Below are 12482 nucleotides of genomic sequence, written 5' to 3' on the forward strand. Positions count from 1 at the left end.
AGATGAATTAGTCTCTTCATACAAATATTTCGATCAGATCCAACGAAAAAGTTTAACATGACTCCCATTCTAATGACTTGGCGTTAAGAGTGCACACGTGACATATAAGTGGAAAGATAATTTTAAAAATTGGACAAATAAATCTTTTCCCTCAAAATTAGGTCATTTCGTGTGGTAGTTGGTGCGAATTTTATAACCACAAACTAACTGGTAAGTGCACCGGGTCGTACCAAGTAGTACCTCAAGTGAATGAGGGTCGATACCACGAGAATTGATGGATTAAGAAACAATGGTTAAGTGGTTTACTTAGTTAGACAAACAGAAAAGAATATTGAGAGTTCAATTGCATTAAACAGTAAATTCAGGGAATTAGAAAGCAAGCAGTAAATTGATGTGAAATATATGGAGAAAACAGATAAGGTTTCAAAGATATTTATTTTCCAAATTAACTTTTCTTACCAACTATTTTAATCATGCAAGATTCAATTCATGACAAACTATACGTGACTAAACCCTAATTCCTTAGACCTTTTTAGTCTCCTCTAGCCTTTATCAACCGCCAATTCCTTGGTCACTTGATTCCAATTAGAGCGAGGGTTAAGTTCAATTCTAGTTTATATGCTACAGAAATCCTAATTATCCAAATATAAGAGGATTATATGTCACGTATCCTGTTAAGTCCAGATAATTAGAAATTTAGGAGAAGTCCAGATAATTAGAAATTTAGGAGAAATTGTTTTCAAACTGTTGTTCAAGCAAAGAGCTTTTCCAAGTTTTACAAGAACTTAATTAGAACAAGCGTCATACTTCCATTCCACCAAAATTTATAAGATAAAGAACAAAAATAATTCTTGAAATTGAAATCAATACATGAATTAAAATAGAACAGTAATAGTATTAATCCATAGAATGAACAAAGCTCCTAACCTTAACATTGGAGGTTTAGTTGCTTATTGTTTAGAGAGAAAACAAGGATCCTGAAAAAACTATAAAGTGCGGAATGAGGTGTGAGAGAAGAGAAGCTCGAAGGGCTGATTCTTTTCCCTTTTATATCTAATCCTAATTAATGTAAAATATATTTCCTAAAACCAAATAATATCTTTTCCTATTTTTAAATGAAATAAAAGTTTAATCAAAATCACTTAATGTCTCGTGTAGGTATTGATGGATGAAAGGGGACCACTTTGCTTCTTATTGTTGGTGCCTAACTTGGAGGTGGCCGAACCCAAGTGAATGAGCTTGTTGTACCTGGTGCCTAACTTGAGAAACCTCAAGTTAGGCGCCACCTTGGCAGTAGGCACTTGAAGCTTCCCCTTTGTCCACCTATGCAGCGTGCAGTTGATGGATTAAGTTTGTCTCGACGCCTAACTTGGAGAATCCCAAGTTAGGCGCCACCCTTGCCGAATTGCTGGAAAAGAAGTATGGACTATTATACATCATTGGAAAGCTCTAAAAGTTAGCTTTCCAACGCCACTGGAATCACGTCAATTGGACCTCTGTAGCTTGAGTTATTTATGTTAGAGTGCAGGGAGATCAGGGTTAACAGCATCATTCGCTTTCTTCTCTTTTTCTATAGAAACTCCATCAAATCCATTCGAATGCTACCTGAAATAAACAGAATTGCACACGACTCAAAGTAGTATTCATAGTGGTTAAAAGATAATTAATTCTTGATTAAACTCAACAATTTGAATGCAAATTCACTAGGAAAAGATAGGAAAGATGCTCACACATCACAACACCAAACTTGAATTGTTGCTTGTCCTCAAGCAACCAAAACTAATACAGGTTTAAGATGTGAATTTGTATGAGAACTGAGAGTTCAATTAAGCTCATATCTCTACTTAAAGTGGGGTTTACCCACTGTAATCTTGAATAATTTTGGCATCTCACTCTCTTTTGAATAAGAGGGATGTCACTGTCATTCGGAATCAGAATCCGGATAATATTATGAATTCTCTAATCTTTTATACTTCAGTTTAATCCTTGAACATAGAAAATTTTTTTTAATTCTCTTTTCTTTGATGCTTTGCACCCTGAGCCTAGCCGTGACTTTAAATGTTTTGTCTCAACCTTCACTTGACACAAAAATACCACAAGCACTTAACTGGGGAACTCTCTTTAAGTTTTGATTTTTCTTTTAGTTACTTCCAGACAGTAGTGCTCAAAGCCCTTGGCATACTCTATTAAATACATTTGATCTCGACTCTTAGTGCTCTGTCTCAAGGATTACTTGACACATTCACACCACAAGCATATGACTAGGAAAACAACTCTTTGAGCTTTTAATCATGTCTGACCTCCCTAGTCATTGATGCTCAGAGCTTTGAACCTTACTTTTATTTTCCTTTTGCTGTTTCTTTTGCTTCAAGGATTAAGCTTTTGTTTACTTCAGAAAATTCATAATAGTTCTCTAAATTCCTGTTCCTTATACAACAACATCCTTTGATTCAAATTTAAATATGCACAATTTATGTCATGCATTTAGAATCACAAAGAATACCACCACATTAGGTGAATAAGACTACTCCTTGATATAGCTTTATTTCTCATGCAATACATCTTTTTCTTTTTCTTTTGAATTCAAGCTCAGTGAGCAATACATGAGACATTTTTTTCAGAACTAAAAGCAAATAACAGAATTAAACTAGCAAATCAAACTAGAACTTAAGAATTGAAATAATAAAGCATCATACAGAAACTAAGACAAAACAGCAGAAAATAGGAACATAACATAGTAATGGAAAAACAATATAGGAAGTGAAAGGAACTAAGCCTCCTCAATATCCAAGGTGGGGATCTCTCTCCTCTAGCTGTGATCCATGTGGTCCTCTCTGGCGGCTATAATCCTGTCTCAGCTGGGAAATCTCCTGGCGCTGAGAGTCCTGAGCAACTCTCATCTGATCGAGGGTGGTGGTGAGATACTTCCAACGGTTGTTTTGTGTCACCCTCATCTCCTCAATAGACGCAGTGTACTGCTGCCAACAGTTATCCTGCGTGCGTGATCCTCATCTGCTCAATGAAAGAAGTGAGTTGCTGCCAGTATTCCTAAGGTGGGAAGTAGTGTCCTTGAGGTAATGGTGGTTGGTCCTGTTGAGCTTCCTTCTCAACTTGCTCTTCTCTGGGGACCTTGTGCTATTCCCTGTGAGTCTCCATGGTTTTCTTGGTAATTGGTCTCTCAACAGAAATGGAAAAGTCATTCTCCACCTTTACCCCTGCTGCTTCACACAGGCGGTAAATCAGATGTGGAAAACCAAGTCTAGCCTTCTTGAGGGGTTGGAGGCAATATTATATATCTGATCTGGGATAATATCCTCCACCTCCACCACTTCTCCCTTCATGAAACAGTAAATCATGACAGCCCAGTCCACAGTGCATTCGGACCGGTTACTAGTTGGCATGATAGACCTTCGCATAAAGTCTAACCATCCCCTAGCTACAGGAAGAAGATCAGTGCTCTTTAGTTGGTTTGGTTTCCCTTCTGCACCTATCCTCCACTGAGAACCCAGGATGCATAATTCTTCAATAACTAGATCCAGTTCTTGGTCTCTATGTATCCTCTCACTGTAACAGGCAGACATATGATCTGGACCCAGCAGATGGAGAGCCTGTCGGACACTTCTTGGGCTGAAATTAATGACCTTGCCTCTCACATAACTCTTATAATCCTTCTCATTGACCCCCCAACGTCCTTGTATGTGACCTAGAGATTTCCATAAAATTCTTGGAGCATCAGTTGTCCAACCTCTGTGTGCGGGTTATACAGAAAATGCCACCCTCTTCTCTCAATTTGAAATTGGATTTCCGGATATTCATCCAGTTTCAGTGCAAATCTCACTTCCGGAGTCACAGCCCTCTTGTAGGTATGATCATAGAAGTGTTCTTCATGAAACTTGGATCAGAACCTGTGTGTATCATGAGAACTGGTGGCTGGCTCTTTGCCTTTCCTCTTCTTTGAGGGTGCACTAGTTTTGGGTGCCATTACAGAAAACAGCGAAAACAAACAAGCAAAGCGATAACACCAAATTTAAAACTTTTGCTCGTCCCCGAGCAAATGAGAAAAATACAAAGGGGAAGATAGAGAGGAGTGAAAGGAGAAATTGCAAAAGAAGAAAATAAAAATTAAATTTAAAATTTTCTTTTCTATTTTTTTTTACGAAATAAAGAAAGACAGAGGAAGAAAAGAAGATGAGAAAGGGGCTAGCTTGTTCTTCGAAGAGGAGGATTGGGGGAAGGAATTGTGATTAGTTGTGTGTGTATAGAAGTGTGGGTGAAGTGCGTTGAGGTGTGGCTTGAAGTGGGAGAGAGGAGGGCTTTATAGAGGACTTGGAGGGGGGTTTCATTAGGTTGGAGTCACGGGAATGAATTGGGAATGGGTTGGTGCCACAGGCAAGTATTGGGAAGGGATGTGGTTCACGGGTTGGTTTGGGGAAGGGGTAAAGGAAGATAGGTAGGGATCACGGACCAGGAGGCATGGGTCGGATGAGGAAGGGGACAACATTCACAGGCATGGTTTATAAGGTGGAAGGCTTTGAAAAAAAAAAGGAGGATATCTGGGAATTGATTGGAAAGGTTTTGATGGGAGTGGGAACCAGATCAAAGTGGATTTGCTTAACCAAATAAGGTGATTTGGTTTGGATTTGGTGAGCAATTTGAAGCTGGCGCCTAACTTGGATTAAGGGGCACCTAACTTGGATTGAAGCCCCCTAACCTGACGCCTAACTTGACACCAACGGCGCCTAACTTGAAGTGTCCCGAATGTGATGCACTATATTCCGTGGTTTTTGGGATACCTGGCACCTAACTTGAGTGCACCCTCCAACCTGGCACCTAATTTGGATTTCCTGGCGCCTAACTTCAGGCCTCCCGAATTGGATGCAGTTTGAACGCTTGATGTGGCACCTAATTTGAGGAATGCCAAGTTAGGCGCGGACCAGGCAGAACCAAATCACTCCTTGTACTCTTTATGTGGCGCCTAACTTGATGGAGCCAAGTTAGTCGCCACCCTTCCAGAGAGTAACATCCAAAGTGAGCATATATGCGGCGCCTAACTTGAGTTTTTGAAGTTAAGCACCACCCAATTTGAAACAACTTCTTCCAGGGTGTCTGAAACTCTGTTTTCAGGTACCTGTTTCTATTCTAATTACTCTGCATGATCCAAACATACGTAAAACAAAGGAAAAACAGTAGAAACTCAACTAAAATCAAATAAATAACAAAATCAAAGTAAAAGAAATCAGACTAAAGGATACGAAAATATTGGGTTGCCTCTCGACAAGCGCTTCTTTAACGTCACTAGCTTGACGGTCAGTTCTGCTAGTTCAGCAGATGAGCGGACCTTTGGCGATTGATGACATGTCACCATGTCATGTTTTTCTATGCTTTTTCATACAAGAAATTGATGATTTGTGCTTGAATAATGAATGCTTTTATGCTTAATTGATACATTTCTTTGATCTTTTGATTTTATAAATTTTGTAGGAAATAAGAAGAAAAAGAAGCAAAGAAGCACAAAATAAGCTAAAAAGGAGAAAAAAAGAGCTTTGGGAAACACTTTGAAGTTGGAGCACACTTTGGAGCCTTAGGCCACGCTTTTAAAAGCGTGGCCCATGACCAAATTAAAGGATAATAGACAATCAGCATACAATGCTCCGCTCTTGCCAAGAGCTGAGCATTAACCTGATGCAAAGATGAGCTTGGAAGAAAAATTTTGGCTAAGTTAAAATCTGGGCGCTTACAGTATGACCGTGCCTCCTTCAAAGGACTATAACTTGAGCTACAAATGTCTGATTGATGTGCTTCCAGTTGCGTTGGAAAGCTGATATTCAGAGCTTTCCAACGATGTATGGCAATCTATATTTGGCATGAAATTGAGGCACGAATGAAATGCATCTTTAAGGGCAAAAAACAAGCAAAAATAGACCAAAGTGCAACCACCAAGATTCGAAGAGGGAGCCTCATTCCAAGGCAAGGAGGCGCTTCTAATAGTGCTCACTTGGAGAGCACAGCGCTCTCTTGGAGAGCATTGTCGTGCTCTCTTCATAAAATTTAAGGAAAATCTTTTCTCCAAATGCTTTCACAAGGGTTTGAACTTGGGACCTCCCCTTGGAAGCACCAATGCTCAGCTCACTTAGAGAGCTGAGCGCTACTCATGGGTGCACAAGGCGCAACATTGACACGGCCAGGGAAGCAAGGCACGCATCATGACAAGGCAAGGAGCACAAGGCACACAAGACATGCACCAAGGCACCAATGCTCAGCTCCCTTTGTGAGTTGAGCATTCCCCTTATGCTTCTCCCAAGCCTTGGCACGAGACAAGGATCTCCAACATAAGCTCCAATGCTCTGCTCCCCACTTGAACTGAGCATCCTCCTGGGAGCAATTTTCACATGGGCCAAAATTTAACCAAAATTCCATTTAAATTCAATTTCTCTTCAAATTGAATCAAGGCCCATTGAGAGAGTATAGGGGGCTCCATTAGAGAGCTCTCTCTTAGTTTTCATTCTTGTCTTGAATCTTGGGTTGAGAATTGAAGAAATTCTGTTTCAATCTCACCTTGAGAATTTTCTCTATTTTTTTTCTTCTGCAAACTTTCAATTGAGTTGTGATTTGAATCAAAGTTCTCTTCATTACTTTCATCTTTAATTTTCCTGCATCTTGTTCTTGTTGGATCAAGGAAGGATTTGAGATCTAGACTTGTTTTCTAGTCTCTTCCACTCCTGAGATCTTCAACATCCTTTAAATTGCTGCAAATTAAGCACAGTCACTTTCTGTTTTTTAATTCTTCAAGCACTTCTGTTTAAAATCTGCTGCATTTGATTTCACATTCTGGTTCTCGGATTGATTGCTCTCTGATCTCCTTGTTCCCAATTTACTTTCCTGCACTTTTGTTCCTCTGCACTTTACATTTGAGTTGTTGTGATCTTGATTTATTCTTCCTGAAATTTAAATTTCCAGTTGCTTGATCTATTGCTTTCTTTAATTTTCAGCACCCACTCCCCTTTATATTTCATGCAATTTACATTTCTTGTCATTTAAGATTCTTGCAATTTACATTTCTTGCTCTTTAAGTTTTCTGCCCATTTACTTTCTGCAATTTATAATTCCTTGTCATTTACATTCTGTTGCTTCAAGTTTCACCCAATTTCGCTTAAATGTTAGCTTGACTAAACTAATCACCCACTAAAGTTGCTTGATCCATCAATCCCTGTGGGATCGACCTCACTCTAAGTGAGTTTTATTACTTGATGTGACCCGGTACACTTGTCGGTGAGTTTTGGATGTTTTGGGAATTGGTTTTTCAACAAAAACACCATCAGCGATCAATCTCGCCTCCAAGATAGTGCTTCAACCTCTGGCCATTAACTGTAAACCTTCTGTCAGAATTCTCTTCCTGAATTTCCACATGACCATACGGTGATGCTTTGGTTACCACAAACGGTCCTGACCACCAGGATTTCAGCTTCCCGGAAAGAGTTTGAGCCTTGAATTAAACAGAAGCACTCTCTGACCTGGCTCAAAGACTCTGATGGCAATCTTCTTGTCATGCCATATCTTAGTTCTCTCCTTATAGAGCTTAGCATTCTCATAGGTCGAATATCTGAATTCATCAAGCTCATTCAATTGAAGCATTCTCTTTATTCCTGCAACTTGAGCATCAAAGTTCAGAAACTTGATTGCCCAGTAAGCTCTATGCTCCAGCTCAACTGGCAAGTGACAGGCTTTATCATAGACTAACTGATAAGGGAACATACCAATAGGAGTCTTGTATGCTGTCCGGTATGCCCAGAGAGCATCATCAAGCTTCCTAGACCAGTCCTTCCTTGAGATACTGACGATCTTCTCCAGAATTTGCTTGAGTTCTCTGTTAGAAACCTCAACCTGTCCACTTGTCTGAGGGTGATAGGGGGTTGCCACTTTATGACGGACTCCATACCTCTGCAGAAGTGAGTCCAGCTGTCTATTATAGAAGTGACTTCCACCATCACTAATGAGTGTCCTTGGGACACCAAACCGACTGAAGATATATCTCTGAAGAAAGCTCATCACCACTTTGGCATCATTGGTAGGCAGAGCCACAGCTTCCACCCACTTGGGCACATAATCAACTGCCACTAAGATATAATTGTTGGAATATGAGGGTGGAAAAGGTCCCATGAAGTCAATACCCACACATCAAACAACTCAATCTCAAGAATCCCCTGCTATGGCATCTCATGGTTGGCAGGAAAATTCTTAGCTCTTTCACATCTGTCACAGTTCTTCACAAATACTCTTGAGTCCCGAAAAAGAGTTGGCCAGTAAAAACCGCTCTGAAGGAACTTTGTAGCTATCCTTTCACCACCAAAGTGACCTCCATAATCAGAGTCATGACAGTGCCAAAGAATCTGTTGTGTTTCCTCATCTGAGACACATCTCCGGATTATATCATCTGAGCATCTTCTAGAAAGGTATGGTTCCTCCCAAAAGTAGTACTTTGCATCAGTCAGTAGCTTCTTCACTTGTTGTTTATTGTACTCTTTTGGAAAGAAATTCATGGCTTTGTAATTTACAATATCCGCAAACCAAGAGCCTGCTGAATGACAAAAAGTTGCTCATTCGGAAATGTCTCAGTCACAGCTGTGGGTGGTAGCACGCCTTCTTCAGGTTCAATCCTGGAAAGGTGGTCAGCCACTTGATTTTCTGACCCTTTCCTGTCTTTGATCTCAATATCAAACTCCTAAAAGAGTAGCACCTATCTGATTAATCTTAGAATCCTGTTTGGTTAGAAGGTACTTTAAAGCAGCATGATCAGTAAAAACAATAACCTTAGAACCAATTAAATAGGACCTAAACTTATCAATAGCATATACAATAGCTAATAATTTTTCTTTTGTAGTTGTGTAATTCTTTTGAGCATCATTTAATACACAACTAGTATAGTAAATGACATGCATAAGCTTGCCGTGCCTTGTCCTAAAACAGCTCCTATAGCATAATCACTAGCATCACACATTAATTCAAATGGCAAATCCCAGTCAGGGGGAGCTATGATGGGAGCAGAGGTAAGGTTTGCTTTTAGAGTTTCAAAAATATGCAGACATTCAGTATCAAATACAAAAGGAACATCACCAACTAGTAGGTTGCTCAATGGTTTAGCAATTTTAGAAAAATCCTTTATAAATCTTCTGTAAAATCCTGCATGACCCAAGAAACTCCTGACTGCCTTAACATTAGTTGGTGGTGGTAATTTTTCAATTACCTCCACCTTGGCTCTATCAACCTCAATTCCCTTGCTTAAAATCCGGTGTCCAAGAACAATACCTTCCGTGACCATAAAGTGACATTTCTCCCAATTTAAAACAAGGTTTGATTCTTGACACCATTTCAAGACCAGAGATAAATGCTTAAGGCAGAATTTAAAAGAATTACCAAAAATAGAAAAGTCATCCATAATACCTCAATGAACTTTTCAACCATATCAAAAAAAAATTGAAAGCATACACCTCTGAAAAGTTGTTAGGGCATTATAGAGTCTAAATGGCATTTTTCGGTAAGCAAATACTCCAAAAGGACATGTGAATGTCGTCTTCTCTTGATCTTGAAGGTTCACTGCAATTTGGTTATATTCAGAATATCCATCTAGAAAAAAATAAAAAGCATGACCAGCTAACCTCTCAAGCATCTGATCAATGAAAGGTAAGGGGGAATGATCATTCCTTGTAGCAGTGTTGAGCCTCCTATAGTCTATGCATATTCTCCATCCTGTGACGGTCCTTGTAGAAATTAGCTCATTCTTTTCATTCTTAATCACTGTCATCCCTTCTTTCTTAGGAATCACCTGCACAGGACTCACCCAAGGACTGTCAGAAATAGGGTATATAATGCCGGCTTTCCATAGTTTCATTACCTCTTTTTGGACCACTTCTTTCATAGTTGGATTTAGTCTCCTTTGTGGTTGCACAACCGGTTTAGCATCATCTTCAAGAAGGATCTTGTGCATACACTTGGTTGGACTAATCCCTTTTAAATCACTAATGGTCCATCCAAGAGCTGTTTTATGGCTCTTGAGTACTGTAATCAACGCCTCTTCCTTACCAGGTTTCAAGGAAGAGCTAATAATCACTGGATATGAATCATTTTCACCTAGGAACACATATTTCAAAGAAGGAGGCAAAGGCTTGAGCTCAAGCTTGGGGATTTCTCCCTCCTTCTTAGGCGTGCTCACCATGTCTTTCTAGGGTGGTGAATCATCAATCTCAAGTAATTCATACTCAGAGAGAGGATCCAGAATATCATCAAGTACTTCAGCCTCTAGTACCTCTTGAACAAGTGGTTCAACAACATCAACTCTCATACACCCTTCAGAATTATTAGGGTGTTTAATGGCTTCAAACACATTAAGGATCATCTGTTCTTCATTGACCCTCAAGGTTAATTCACCCTTTTACACATCAATCAGAGCTCTACCTGTAGCTAAAAAGGGTCTTCCAAGAATAATAGAGGACTTTTTATCCTCTTCCATATCTAATATAACAAAATCAGCAAGAAAAATAAATGACCCCACTTTCACAAGTAAATCCTCAACAACCCCACAGAAAATTTAATAGAAAGATCAGCAAGTTGAAGAGAAATACGAGTGGGTTTTACCTCCTCATTTTGGAGCTTTTTCATCAATAAAAGTGGCATGAGGTTGATGCTAGCTCCAAGATCACATAAAGCTCTCTGAATAGTGACATCTCCAATGTTGAATAATAGCACTACATTCCTTAGTTAACACCACTGTCTCTTTTTCCTTCCAATTCCTCTTATTAGTCAACAGTTCTTTTATGAATTTAGCATAGAGAGGCATTTGCTCAAGAGTCTCAGTAAAAGGAATGTTGATTTGAAGCTTCTTGAAGACTTCTAATAATCTAGAAAATTGCTTGTCTTTGGAAGCCTTCTGAAGTCTCTAAAGAATGGCATTTTAGGCTTGTACTCAACAGCCTTTGGCAATGTAGGATAAGTGTCAAGAGAGACTGGGAATGGGTTATCTGCACACCTAGGAGGGACGTGCTCCACCTCTTCTTTCTTCTTCTCTGGAGCTTCTTTTTCAACTAGCTCCTCATTGACCTTAGTCTCAGAACTAGCTACTTTACCACTTCTCAATTGAATGGTCTTGCAGTCTTCTCTTGAGTTCACCACTGTATCACCAGGCAATGTACTTGGAGAACTCTCAGGTATTTGCTTGCTCAACTGGCCTACTTGCACCTCTAAGTTTCTAAGTGAAGCTCTAGTTTCCTGTATAAAACTAGCTAGTAGTGCTTCTAAATCAGTGTTCTTTTGGGGCTGAGAATTTGCCTGCTAAGGTGGTTGTTGTTGATGAGACTGAAACTGGTGGTTATTATGATTATTCTGCTGAAAACTGCCCTGAGAATTATTGTTAAAATTCTGTGATTTCTGAGATTGCTCTCTCCACCCTAAATTTGGGTGATTTCTCTATCCCTGATTATAGGTTTTAGCATATGGATCATTATTGGGGTTTCTAGGAGCATTTCCCATGTAATTGACCTATTCAGAAGAAGTTTATATATAATCATAATTCTCACTTTGCATAGAGCTACCAGTCATGTCATAAGGAGCCTCTTGAGGTGCATTCTGAGTATTAACAGCTGAAACCTGCATCCCACTCAATTGTTGAGTAATCAAATTTATCTGCTAAGACAAAATTTTGTTCTGAGCAAGAAGAGCATCAAAAGCCTCCACTTACAAAACGCCTTTCTTCTGAGGAGTCCCAGAGTTCACAGGATTTTGTTAGATGAGTAGAGATATTGGTTGTTAACAACCAACTCAAAAAGCTCAGTAGTCTCCTCTGATATCTTTTTCATGTGCAATAAACCACCTGCAGAATTATCTAAATACATTTTGGACATTTCACATAAGTCCTCATAAAAGATATCCAGTTAAGTCCATTTAGAAAACATGTTCGGAGGGCATTGCCTGGTTAGCAGCTTGTATCTCTCCCAAGTTTCATAGAGGGTCTCACCATCTTTCTGTCTGAAGGTCTGAACCTCCACCCTTAGCTTAGTTAGCTTTTGTGGTGGGAAAAATTTAGTCAAAAATCCAGTGACCACTTTATCCCAAGTGTCCAGGCTCTCCTTGGATTGAGAATCTAGCCATAGCTTTGCTCTATCCCTCATAGCAAATGGAAAGAGCATGAGTTTGTAAACCTCAGGATTCACTCCATTCATCTTCATAGTATCACAAATCTACAGGAAATTAGAAATAAATTGATTTGGGTCTTCTTGAGGAAGTTCATGATACTGACGATTTTGTTGCACAAGAGTGACTAGCTGCGACTTTAGTTCAAAGTTGTTTACAGCTATAGGAGGCACCACAATACTTTTTCCATAAAGATCTGCATTGGGGGCAGTGTATGAACCAAGCACTCTTCTAGGTTGTTCATTTTCATTCAGATTTGCCACATTGGCATTCAGTGACGGACCCAAAAAAATTTAGGAGTG

Source organism: Arachis ipaensis, chromosome B04 (assembly GCF_000816755.2).
Source record: "Arachis ipaensis cultivar K30076 chromosome B04, Araip1.1, whole genome shotgun sequence".
Lineage (NCBI taxonomy): Eukaryota > Viridiplantae > Streptophyta > Magnoliopsida > Fabales > Fabaceae > Arachis > Arachis ipaensis.